Source organism: Propithecus coquereli, unplaced genomic scaffold (assembly GCF_000956105.1).
Source record: "Propithecus coquereli isolate 6110/MARCELLA unplaced genomic scaffold, Pcoq_1.0 Scaffold70, whole genome shotgun sequence".
In the NCBI taxonomy this organism is placed as follows: Eukaryota; Metazoa; Chordata; class Mammalia; order Primates; family Indriidae; genus Propithecus; species Propithecus coquereli.
Window position 1 is genome coordinate 5,007,380 of NW_012153063.1, and position 14,414 is coordinate 5,021,793.

Below are 14,414 nucleotides of genomic sequence, written 5' to 3' on the forward strand. Positions count from 1 at the left end.
CACTATGAATATTTCCTAGCTTTGCAATTTAGAGGTCTCTTGGGTTATCTCTCCGTCTATTTCTGGAAGGAACCTGAAGAATCATGCACCAGACTGTGGCCTACCAAGGGGGATGAATCAAATGATCATTAATAAACACTGCGGGAGCAAGTCTATTTCACCAGAAATGATCCTTTGTTCCTCTTTCTCTTCAAAGGAAAGCCGGTGAGAAACAGGGAAACCAACCACTAGAATTCTCTCCACCTGGTTTAATCAGACAGTGAACTGTTGAATTAAGGCAAAGTCCTTAGCTGCCCTTTGTTTACTGCTCCTTGATCAGTCAAAGCCATGTTGGATGTTCCTGCCACATGTTCTGATGAGTTAGCACTCTGCTGCTGCTGTCACACAGCTTCCTAAAAGAAGCGTTAAGATACCCTGTGGGGAAATAAGCAATGTTTCGACGGCAAAGACTGCTTGCGGAGGGGCTGCCCGTGGATGCACATGTTGCTTAGGCGTGCGGCCAGCCCTGTAGTGATTGATGGATACTCTGTTCCCTTCTGGTGTATCTTCACTTGTACTAGGAAAGGGATGAAGGGCACCTTTGAAAGAGGAGGGACCGTAATAATCACTTCATCTTTCTTCTGCTTAATGCAGACTCACTCGGAAAAGATAAATGTCCACTCTTATAACAGCTACCAAAATCATTACTATGTATTGCTGTGGGCCAGATTTGTACATTTCTAGGATTGTTCCACTGTGGCAGCTATTGACTTTGATACGTAGCATTGATTGCACATTTTTGTTAACTTGAAAGTATCTTAGAATCAATAGGCAGTAAGTTTTCAAGAGGTCTCGGTGGATCTGCTTTACATGGAAATACCTAATTGAGAAAACATTGTAGTGGGTTTAAAATTTACAGTCATAGCTCAGGTGTACAGAAATGGAACTATTTTTCTATTACTAAACTTAGCCCTTGTTTGTTCAGTTGGCTGAAAAGTGTTACTCTTGTCCACTTCAACTTAATTTAGTCACTTCCAGTTTATGCAGTCAAATTCTAAGTTCTCTTCTTGGCCCCTTCTTTGATTACTTCTAGAGATGATCTAAGTTACTGGGTGGCTCATTCATAGGTCATCCTGGTGTTGGGAGGAGTGTCTTATTTCTTGGGTCTTCCCCAGTCTTTGCTGGCTTCTGTTGAGGCATAGCAGTTCTCTTCTAGCTCTTGGGCCTCATGTGAAGCATCTGGGCTGGATGTTCAGACTCCACCCCTCATGCCCTAACTCTTGCCCTCTTCAGGTAACAGGCCTTCTGAGCACTCTCTGTCTTTCTTCAGGGGTTGCTCAAGAAGTCATGGCTGCTTTCTGTGCAGAAAGTGGACTCTGGTACTCTAGGAGTCTTCCTCTGGCTCATCTGTCTAAAATTTTCCCCAGCTGGTGGCCCTTGTGCCATACTGCTTTGGTGCCATGCTGAATGAAGAGTTTTCCTAAGAGCTTGCAGTGTTCCCTGGCTATACATTGAGAATGGGTTAGGCAACCACCCATGTCAGTATGCTACAATTTGCTGAACCCCCCAACCCCTCCCTTCATTAAGGCCTTTTATCTACTTTTTAGTATTTAAAAAACTTCATGTTTCATCCCTTCTTTAAGTTTTATACTATGAATACTATGCTGAGTCATTTAAGGTCTGTCTCATTGGAACCCACAAATCCTTTTTCTCACAAGAATACCTGAAAGCCTTGCTTTCCAGACTCAGGTCTTTGCTACTGGCTTTAAAAAAGCCAAATTTGTATAACAAAGCTGAGGAATAATAATGTGGTTGTTGTATTTACTCTCTCCTTTGGAAATAAGGAATGTTGTTAGATTCAGCAGGTAGGGTAGGAAACAGGAAGGACTCTTGAGGAAGAAAAAATCAGTTAATATTTCAGAAATATTATCCCAGCTATAACTTTTTCTTTTTACAGCATACACTTAAAAAAAATTCAGTCTTTCCTCCCTTTTTCCTTCTCCATTCTTTGATAATGACATTGAAACTTCCTTATTATTGGGTGAAGTTCTATGCAACCACAGCTTAACTCTTGCTTTCCCAAGTCAAATTGCTGACCATCTATAGACCATCTAGACTGGGCACTAACTGTGAGGGAGGTGCTATTATGATCTTCATTTCTCGGATGGAGAAACTGATTTGGAAAGATTATGTCCAGGTTTACTCAGCTAGTAAGTGACAAAGCTGGGATTCAAGTTCAGGTCTGTTGATGCCATACTGCCATTTCCAGTGCAAGTCTATTTCAGACTTAGACATCCATTACTAAATCCATCCTAAATAGTCTACGTGCAGATTAAGTCCCTATGAAAAGATTTCATGTGTATACAATTTTTAAAAACTCCATAAAATTTTTAACTTTGAAAGAATATCAGTTCTCTGGTTACTAATAAACTCAAATTTTTTTCTGGATCATTTCGAATACATATATTCTGACTTAAACAGCATTTAGGTACTTCTTTGGATTTAAACCCAGAGGATTGGCAATCCCAAATGAGCCGGTAGATCTTCAAAGAACACTGGAACTACAAATACCCACTGTGGGTATCTACTGTCATAACACTTCTGTAGAGAACAATTTAATTTCCCTGGTAGATCTTATATCCATTAAGAGAGAAGTGAGTGTAGGGAGAAAAAACATGAGAACAAATTGTTGGCTGGAAACCTTGACAAATTTTTAGATTACTTCTTAAACTAAAGTTAAATAGTACAAGATAAATAAACACGAAGAGAAAAAAGCCCATGTGGTGATTTCACTGTTTCAAGTGGTAGAAACATTAGCAGTGGAAAGTCTGTGACAAATTTATATCATATTCATGAATGCGCCAGAAACCCAGAAAGATATAAAGTTCACCATTCCCTTCCTTAATGATACCAGACGTATTTTAATAGGAATTTCTTAAACTTTTGTACTTTGAAATGCTGATAAGCTGCAGAAGGGTATTATATATTATATAAAGATGAATTATCTGTTTTGGATTTCTACTTCCTCAAGTCATCACCAGGTTCAGTTATAGCACATTGCTAAGGGGTTAATTTTCAAACCATTGAGTGGTGAGAAGGGCTAGTGATAAGAGAAGGGGAAAAAAAACCAATTATAATTGGTAAAACTCTTTCCATGTGCATTTTGTTGCTGTTTTCTTTTGCATTTGCTGTGTCTTCTGGCAGAATGACAATTCAGTCTGGTTGGAATGACAGGCATAGGGTTAGTAAAGACTTTATGCACAGTATGGTGAGATCACCCTAGCATGAACTGCCATTCTCCTGCAGAGGTGTTCTGCCACACATAAATAACATAAATAACACCTGCCAAAACAGCCCTCTGAAGTGTTGAGCACTGACATACCTGAATGTTTCTGAGCTGTTACAACAGTACTGTTCAGCTGCTGTTCAATTGCAGTCTTAATCAAATATGATACCCTAATTCCAGGGTGGATGGATGTCTTAACCATCCATTTGTAGTAAGCTACCACATTTCCCTGAAAAGTGTGCCATTTTATATGGAAATTATAAAGCAGCAGTGATTATTTTAAGATCAGAGATGATGTGTTTCCTCAGGTACTACCGACAGATGATGCGCTCATGCTTAGTCTAGCCTTGAACAGAGACTACAGTAGTTTGTTATCCTACAAAACGTGCTGTTTCCTCTTCCACACTACTCCCTAGTGCTACTAATTTTTTCAGGCTGAAAGAATAACACTGTATTAGAATTATGGGGTATATACAGTGTGATTATATATATGAGTTCTCTGCTATACAGACCAGGTACAATGCTAAAACTTAAATGTATAATTCTTAGTTAACTGCATTTTTCTAGTAATGACCAATGGATTCTCTTTCCATAAAATATGGATCCTTTGATCCTTCTGGCCTTGGTGATAGCAGCATCATTCATTGTCTTTTCTATGTTAGCCATTTTTGTTTGTTTGTGGCAGGATTTGCAATAGGAATAGAGATTGTATAATTACATAGTGAAATTATCTTCAAAATTAATAAGGTGCCATTTTCCGATTTTCTATCTTGTCCCAATATGTTATTCAAGTTTAAAAAGCCATTATTAACTTTATAAGGGCCTGTATTTCCTATTGTAATAAAGCCTGTGTCCTTATTTCTTTCAATATATATGCATATATACACATAACTATAATACCACATCTATTTTTTTGTATTACAGATTGCACACTATAGCCCAAAATGGAGGTTCAATTTGTTTTTAAGAGAAATCAGGAAAATCCAATTTTATAATAGCTGAACTTATTCAATATAGTAAAGTGAGATATACTTATTCATTTTCATTTCAATAATTTACTTCCCATTCTTTTATTTTCTGATAGAAATTATCTTGTTTACAGAAACTAGTTTTGTTTGAATTAGCGTTCTTGAGATAATGACATTTATCCCTATTTAATTACTATTACATAATTAAAAATCAGTCCTTTGACATCCAGTGGGATTATAGGGCTGCATTGTGCAAGTTATTAAATTTCAGCATTATCCAGTACAGTTACTTGCACTTTCTTATAATTTTTATAATATAAGCATATTGCAGATAAAGTAGAAAAGAAAAATATTACATATCACCATACTTTAAGGCCACCGTTTTTTACCATGATATATTTTATCAAGTTTTAGTAACATGAGTAGTACATTGCTATATTCTCAATGTGAAAAAATTAAAACATTACAAATAAGGTTAAAATCTTCTCCCTATGATAAAAAAAAATCATTCCCCCTGCCAGAGGAGAAATTGATTACCAATTTGATAATATCCCTTTATTCCTTTTTCTAGTCAGTTACAGATAAAAATTGTATAGTATTGGTTTGTGCACGTGTTTAATTAATATTATACTATGCATATTGTTCTAGGAGTTGCTTTCCTCACTCGCCAGTATGCGTTCGAGCTCTTTCTATCCAGACTCCATCACTAATCAGTAGGGGAACCTTAAGAAGATAATTTGTGGGCCGGGCATGGTGGCTCACGCCTATAATCCTAGTACTCTGGGAGGCCGAGGCAGGTGGATCGTTTGAGCTCAGGAGTTGGAGACCAGCCTGAGCAAGAGCGAGACCCTGTCTCTACTAAAAAAAAAAAAAATAGAAAGAAATTATCTGGCCAACTAAAAATATATAGAAAAAACTAGCCGGGCATGGTGGCACATGCCTGTAGTCCCAGCTACTCAGGAAGCTAAGGGAGGAGGATTGCTTGAGCCCAGGAGTCTGAGGTTGCTGTGAGCTAGGCTGACGCCACGGCACTCACTCTAGCCAGGGCAACAGAATGAGACTCTGTCTCAAAAAAAAAGAAAAGAAAAGAAGATAATTTGTGTGCCTCGGTTTCCTCATATGTGAAATGAGAATAACAGAACCTGCCTCATGGGTCTGTAGAAGGATGACATGGGTTGATACCTGAAAAGCACTCAGAACAGAGCCTGTTACATAGTAAATGCTGTGTCAGTATTTGCTCTTATTCTCATTACACAGAGGTCTGCCTTAACCTTTTAAACTGCTGTAAAATAGTCCACAAATTGGCATACTGCTCTTTGTTCAGTCATATCACTAGTAATTACTTTGAAGCAAGGTTTGGAATTACCCTTAGTAGGCTCAAATGTGCAAAGAAAATGCAACTGATTTTTTTTTTTTTTAAATGACTGATCTGATCTATTTCACCTATTTAAAACTGAACTTCAGTCTACTCTGGTGAATGTTGTCTTGAGTCCAAGGCTGCAGTTCAAATAGTCCCTTTAGGTAACTCTGCCCCTGCTTGGTTGACTTGGGAAGATGCTCATTTTTTCCAAATTTGTCTGCTCACCCTATTCCTCTCCAAGATGGCATCTGGTTGTTTGGCTTACATGATTTGGTGGCGGAGAAGGGTAAGATGCTCAGACTGACGTAGTGTCCTTTGGATCTTCTTTGATATCTACAGAGGGGTTGAGCTGCTCTGCTGTCTATGCTGGTCCCTGATGTGGTATTATGTTCCATCTGTTCTTTGGGGTAATACTGGCTCTGGCCATTTGTCCCTTGTGTGAAATTATCTGTCTGCAATGGTCTTTTCATTTTGACTCCTAAGACTCTTAATTCCTCTGGTACTCTCAGAACCTCTCTATTGTCAATGTGAGGACTTGGGTCATTCTGGGTCCCCAGTTTCCAGGCCCTGGGATGGCACGGGCTCTGTTTCAGAGGTATATGTATCTGCTGGCCTGCTGCTGTCATTTCTGCTACACCAGTTCCTTACTTCCTTCAAGAGTGGTCCTGAATCAAGGGCTGGGAGTGGGAGTGGAAATAAAAGACACTGATCTGACTCCTGTATTTCCATTCTTCTTCCTACAACCCCAAATCTTAGAAGTGGTGGACTCAAGGCTGTTTACTTCTATGCCACATCTCTTTTACCTTCTATCTTAATGCCTAGCAATCATACTAGGAATGGTTGGCCTCATTGTGATGTAGAAGAATACTATATAATCTGAATCCTCTAGGTTGAGTTGTGATAAGTTGATAGCAGTTTAAAATTTAAAAAAAATCCTTTCTCCCTGGACAAATCTTGCTTTTTAGGACTGTTGTCTTGTTGCAAAATCTTATTGGTATGACAGAAAGATGAATATTAACTTTTTTTTTTTTTTTTATTTCAGCATATTATGGGGGTACAGATATTTATGTTACTTATGTTGCCCTTGCCCCCCCCCAAGTCCGAGTTTCAAATATGTCCATCCTTCGGGTGGTGCGCACTGCACTCTTTGTGTATGAAAATACCCGTCCCCTCCTCCCCCCCCCTCCCCAACATCCAATAGATGTTATTCTTATATGTGCATTTATGTGTTGATCAGTTAATACCAGTTTGATGGTGAGTACATGTGGTGCTTGTCTTTCCATTCTTGGGATACCTCACTTAGTAGAATGCGTTCCAGCTCTATCCAGGAGTATACAAGAGGTGCTATATCACCATTGTTTCTTAAAGCTGAATAGTACTCCATGGTATACATATACCACATTTTATTAATCCACTCATGTATTGATGGACACTTGGGTTGTTTCCACATCTTTGCAATTGTGAATTGTGCTGCTGTAAACATTCGGGTGCAGGTGTCTTTCTTATACAATATCATTTGGTCTTTTGGGTAGATACCCAGTAATGGGATTGCTGGATCGAATGGTACTTCTACTTGTATCTCTTTAAGATATCTCCATATTGCTTTCCACAGAGGTTGCACTAGTTTACAATCCCACCAACAGTGCATGAGTGTTCCTATCTCTCCGCATCCACGCCAACATTTATTGTTTTGGGACTTTTTGATAAAGGCCAGTCTCACTGGAGAAAAGTGGGCAAAGGACATGAACAGAAACTTTTCAAAAGAAGACAGAATAATGGTCAAAAAACACATGAAAAAATGCTCAACATCTCTAATCATCAGGGAAATGCAAATATTAACTTTTTCTTTCACTTTGCATTCCTGTTGTAATAATCCTAAACCACCTTAAAACAAATAGGTGTGTTTGTGGAGAAGATCAGTAAAGAGAATTTCAAAAGAGGAAAGAACATTAATACATTTAAATATTATTCCCACTTGTTCATTTAAGCTACAAGGAATATCTATCACTCTATATATGCATCTATCATTTTGTGCACGTTTTAGTATTTCTCTAAGTCACATACTGAGAAATGTAGTTGCCACACGGTATGCACATTTTACATTTTACTGTATAATGACAAATTGTGCTACAAAGTGACTAGACCAATTTATACTCTTGCTATGAGTCATTGAAAGTATCCTTTGCTCACCAATGCCAGACATTTTACATAACTTATTCTATTTAAATTCTCTCAACAACTCTCCACAGCAAGTGTTATTATTCCCATTTAATATATGAAGAAACTGAGGCTCAGAGAGTTAAAGCAACTTGCTCAAGGTCATGCAAATAGTAAGTGGCTAATTCAGGAACCTATTCTAACAAAGCATAAGAAGCCTACTATTTTATTGTTCCATTCTAGAAGTAAGTCTCTATTTTGAGTTAAATTTTATAATATTGACTACTATTGTTCTCATTCTAGTTAGTAAACTGGATAAAACAGAAAATGATATTACCAATAGTGGATAAGTGATGCTGTTTCCTTAGTTAGTTCAAACACCTATTTAATTGTGGGGCAAATAGTTGACCTTACAGCTTTTTGACTCCCAGTCATTAGTTACACAGGAAAAGAGGAACAAAACTCAGGTAGATGAAGGGCTGAACATGCAAGCAGCTTTAGCACTGGGAATCGTGAGGCCTGAGGCATAGCCCCAAGACTGTCCAGAGGGAAACGTGTTCAGTCTGCATCACCTACTATTACCAGCATCTTTATTGAGGCTGATAGAAGCGAATTTCTCAGGTCAGAAAACAGAACTCTTTCAGCTGAGTTGTGATATTTAAAAAATTCTCTTTTTGAGTCTCTTGCCTGGCCAATCAAACTGTCCTCCCAGAACAAACTGCTGGGTAATGAAATGCACACACTGTAGCGGGAGAGAGCTGTCCTATTTGCAGCGCTGGCTTCAGCTCGAGGCACATCTCTGGCTGCTCCTTTCTATCTATAAGTTAAAGCAATGGCCTCGGCAAGCAGTACACTCTGTACAGCAGCTGCAACTCGTTATCGGCTTTGTCCAGAATAACAAACAGAACAAACACATTTTGCAAGGGCTTTTTCCCCCTCTTATGTAGAGAAGGAGGAATTAAGCAATCAGTGAAATGCTGATTGATCAGTTGTGCTGACTTAGAGAGTCCAAGGCCACATTAGTACTATTAACCCCTGAAAAACAAAACCTAAAAAAAATTCTTAGAATTTTACTTAAACCAATATTTTTGGGATGTGAAAGTGTAGATTTTTCCCAAAGGGAAAAATGGAAAAATATTCGTGCTTCACTTAGTACACTTTATTCATCCAGATTGCTTTGTAATGGAATGACGGTTAATTATTTTTCTAAAGGTAATTCATGTTATTTGGCAGATGTTGGTTGACCTCAGAGTACCAGAGTTATGTGAACCAATTGCTATGATGCAAAACAGCTTTAGTAAATCATCCTCTTCCTGTGCCTCAGCTTTGACTTTAGCCACCAGCTCCTGTGGCCATATCGGGATGTCTCCTTACCAGAAACTGTACCACCTTCAAAATTTAAATATCCTTCTTTCTGCCTAGCCCCATCCTTATTTTTTGACCTCATCTACTCAAATCTTCTCACTGTAACAGTTCTCTGAGCATCCTTTTTCATCTAGCTTAAGATCTAGGGTCTACCATTATAATCATTTCCTTTCTAGATACCCTCAACTTCTATACCCCAATTTCTCACTAACTGGACTGGCAACACTCAAACCTTTAATGAGCAATCCTCCATCTGTATGCCAGCATTTATGTACTTGAAAATGGCGGGAGAAAACCACAAACACGGACATTGTGGTGTCACTATAAATTCACAGTCACTGATCTCAAATGCGAATCTAATACTACTGGCTCTCCGGCTGTGGTACTCTAATGAGAGCATGATCCTACTCATCAAAGGAATGATTTTAAACTTTCCAATCTGGAGTTGAAAAATGTATGTCCTACTTCATGATAAAGTAGAAACCATCCAGTGGCCATGCTCTCGTCTTCACACTACCATATCAACAAACCTTCAGCAAGAGAAGTGATGTTTCATGCAGCTACTCCTATCCTCCTGTTTCCAGGGCGCAAACATCCCCACTGCTATCAAAAAAATCAATCCTTTTCCATGCTCTTTAGGTCCCCTCTTGTCTCACTTTCTCCAAGTCTTCACTTTTTGGTTATACTCTTTGTCATGCAAATTTACCTCCCCCCGTCACATAGAGCAGTCTCATCAGTCTACAAATGTGTCCTGGTCACCTTTCATTTCAAAAATAAATAAATAAAATAAATAAAAAAACAAAAGAGCAACAAACAAAACCCTTCCTGGCTTCACAGTCTCATCTAGTTTCTATCCTTTTATTTAACTGCTTTTCTTCTCATGTTTTCTTCACTTTTTTATGTCCTATTTAGTCTTTGATGCACTTCGATCCGACTTATACCTCCATCACTTGAATACATTAAATATGTGGTCTCAAGTAAATTCTAGCCTGGGCCTGACCCACAGGGAGGGATTTGGAGCACAAACCACATGGCAGAGTCATCTGCTTTTGAGATAAGGGAGTTCGGCCCTTCATGCCCCTATAATACAATAAGGAAACATGTCTCAACCAGGGAAAGTCTCTGAAAATGGTGTCAAGTGTGAGTGATTAGTCACCAGCACTCACAGTGGCTGTGAAATGGGTGCACTGACCTCGTAAATGGGACCTGGGCAGGGCACCCAAACAATAGCTGTACTACAGTCGGCTTCTTATGTTGACTCACCTTATATGCAGTGCATCTTCATACAGCAATTAGCTTAATCTTTTCTGTAACATAAATAAAATAGTTTTATTTTCCATGTTAAAATCCCTCAATGACTTCCTGTTGAACTAGGAATGACAAATCAGTATCTTAACATGTGCTACTAATCCTTTCCTGTAGGATCTGGGGTCTGATTGCCTCTCAGATCTCTCCTAGCCATACTCCCTGTCTTGTTCACCATCCTTCTGCCCCGCTAATCAATTCCTGGAGAGTCTCATCAATTCCCAGTTCAAAGCCTTCACACATGACGTTCCTTCTGGCGGGGATGCTTTTCCTCCCACATTACCCATTTAATTAATATGTATCATTCACATCTCCACTTCCTTAGACGGTCCCTAACCACCCAATCTAAATGTTGTTCTCCACAATTATTTTCAACAAAACAGCCCATCTTTCCCCTGCAGAGTTTGTAATCATATATTGTAATGAAATTTGTAATTATATATTGTGAGATTGATTACTAAGCTGTCTTAATACACTGTTAAGCATCTCTCAGGTGGTATCATCAGATTTGGGACCATGTCAGTTCATTTCACCATTGCCTAATGGAGTACCTGGTATGTAATAAAACTCAACTTGTTGAATGAAAAAATAAATAAGTGGATAAATAATGAATAAATTAGACATATGAAATTAGGGTGTCAGGAAAACAATCACCCTAATTTCCTAATCACCCTAATTTTCCTCTAAGTTATTTCTTAACAATTCTATGAAGGCTATTAACATTGGGCCATTAGAGGTTTAATCAAATTGGTGTTCCTTTGGTGCTCCCTTCAGAGATCACAGGGCTTGATGGATATTCTCTCATTAACTTATACACATCCCTGCCATTTTTGTGGCATTGACTTGCCCAGTTTTTAGAGAAACTGGGAAGTAGGAAGATTAATTGACTTGGCTAAGAATAGAATGAGGTTGTGACAGAGCCAGGGAGAGAGTTTGCTTCTACTTCTGGACTAGCTTAGGATGCTGCACAACTTGTTAGTAGTTAAAGAAAATATGCGTATATTGGGAATAAATCCATGTCAGTAGGTTTGTAATACTGGAAACTTCCTTCTGAAATGTAATACTGTGAATATTCCTCCTCTGCACATAGCACATTTGATGAGAAACACCTTTAGGCCAAGAACTCTTTTCATAACCATTAATCTTTCTCAATTTCCTTATGAGAAAATGAAGCACGCAAAGGTTAAATAACTCAGCCACTGTAATTGAATGAATTCATGTCAAAACTCAGCTCTAGGGTTTCTAGTTGACTTGTATAAACATACAGCCATGTTTTTCATCCTCATTTGAAGAACATTTTTGTACATTTAATATTAAAAACGCTTAATTCTGCTGATTGCTAAGATTTAAACCTATCAAAGGAAAATTAATAGGAACCAGGATGGTTTGTGTCCTTCTAGGGAAACATTTATATAACATTTTACTTAGCTGTTTATATATTACTTATACATGCAAATATTACTTAAAATAGTTTTAAAGCCATAAATTATTTTCAACTAGATTGAATTAATTTTCCTTCTATTATTTTGAGAGTGTAGGTATTCCTTGAAGTACAAAATTATATTGGGCTTGAAATATAAATGCAAATAAAATTTGCAGCATATTGTTACAAGTTAATTTAAACTGGGGTGTAATATTCTGAAGCGTAATATCTTATGTAAAAGAAGGGTTGTCATCTTTAAACTTAAAATGTATTTAGATATTTAAGACATGTATTTACTGAGTAAATATATTGATTTGAGGACTTTTTTTATTGAAGTGTCTAGTATATCTTTTCCCCTCATATTAATTCTAAGTCAGGTGATCTGGCAAGGCCTCTAATCCTATTGGTATTATAGTGTGACCTGTCTCCTGGACTTTGGAGCCATTTCTTTTCCTCAGAGGAGATAAGGAAAGGTGTCTTATCTTAGGTCTGGAAGAAACACAGAGCCCAGTATCAAGGTAGTGGAGTAGTTATTTTCCCAGACATAGTAAGGGTTTTCAAGCCTGAAGAAAAAGATTAATCTCCTTAAAAAAGGACTTTGCTAACTTGGGCCTGGACATGGCAATCCTGTTTCCAGCCATCCTGTCTATAAGCTTTAACAGTCAAAACTTTGTTTGCTTTCACTTTTATGTGGCTCATCTTTTTTTAGCTGTCCATATTCAAGATTTGGAAAAGAAGGAACGGTGGTGAGCTGAGTAATTCATTGGATTCTGATGAGGAGTTCTTGAGAAATTTTATTATTCCTGAGTTTTAAACCCTTGTAACTTTAATATAACATTGGTATGAACTTTACTTTTTTTTCTGCATTTTAGTAATTATGTTGTGGTATTCCTATTGGGTATGATAGTAGCTATAGATCATAAATTTATAAATTATAGATTTATAATTTCATAATTTGGGGGAATTTATTTTAAAGTTCGCTATTTTTATATGATGCCTTATATATTTATAGCATTTAATGTTAATCTAAATTCATTTTAAAATGCATTTTATAATGTATTTATCTTTCATATGTTTTCAGAAAGCATTTGATTTTTAAAAAATATATTCATGTGAGATTTCACAATTTATACTTTATCTTTGTATTTATATGTGTAGTAGATATTTGCAATTTGTTCAGTGTTGATCACTAGACCTTTTAGCCAATATTGCCTGGCAAAAATGTGTGATTTTTTTTTTTCTCTTGAGAAGTTGTTGGATTTGAAATGATTCCCAGAGGGCGGGTCAACTCCGTTGGGATATGAAAGGTGACACAGAGGCTTTTTATTTTGTAAAGTGCATTAATAAGTGATCACATTTCATCCTGGGAGAGCCGCTAGAGAGGAATATGAATTTGGCTGTTATGTTTTGGTCTTGTGGGTCTTAAGCTTCTTAGGTTTTCAGTTCTTTTCGTTATTCTTTATTGTTCAATCTTGAGAGAAGAAAATATATGTTGTCTGTTTTGAAGAATAAACCTGAGTGGCTTTTTAAGAGTGAACTTTTGTGGGGGCAAGTCTGTATTCCAGTTTTATTTTTATTCTCAGGATTTAGCACCATGTTTGGCATGTAAAAGGCCTGCAATAAATGTTGATAGAAGGAACTGGAGAATTAATTATTACTTATGGCCCATGAGAGGTCAGAGTTATTACTATTTCTAATTTTTTGATATTAAACAGAGACAATGAAGAGATTAATTCAGGATCACACAACATGAATGAGGCATAAGAAAAGCCTACAGCTTTGGAAAAGTGAACATATTATATTTTTAGCTTCGCACAGTAGTCAATAAGCAGCATATTTAATGATTTTAACCAGGAGAGTATCAGTGTGTGAAATAAGAGTATGTTAATAGTGTTAACTGTATGATACAAATGAGATGTACATACATTCATTAAAAGAGTATGATTTCACATGGCTTTGAAAAAGTGACAGGATATAGACAAATTGAGAAAATTAATTTAACAAGTATTTGGCTTCAAATTTCTTCATCAGATAAAATATTGTATCATTTTAGGTTGGCTAAGTGATTCACAATCTGTTCTTTTTTTAATTATTCCTCATAGTTTTCTCTATCAACTCCATTTCATCAAGAGAAAACTTCAACAGACAGAAGTTGTATGGTTTTTGACACTATTGGCTATATGTCAAGCCACTGTGAGATTCAGTTACATGTTTTAAATGTACTGTTTTATAATCACACATTCCTGCTTGGACTCCTCTCTTACCTGCATGCCTTCTATCATGTCTTAAATATTTTTGCTGGTGAAATTTGTATGGCAGGATGAGGAAAAGGAGAGAAAGAATTAGTTGGAAACTGGGAATACTAAGACACTCTGGATTCTAGCCAGCGGCGGTAGCTGAAGGTGGTGAAAGAAAACCACAGCACAACTGGACCCTCCCGTGGCCCCAGTTCGTGCCAGGACTTCAGTGTTTAAGAGCCATCTCAGTCTGTTACTATCCCTGCCCCGCACCATTGTGTTTGCCTAGAAGCTTAGCCAAAGAATTTACATGCTTATAAATTCCCAGAACTGA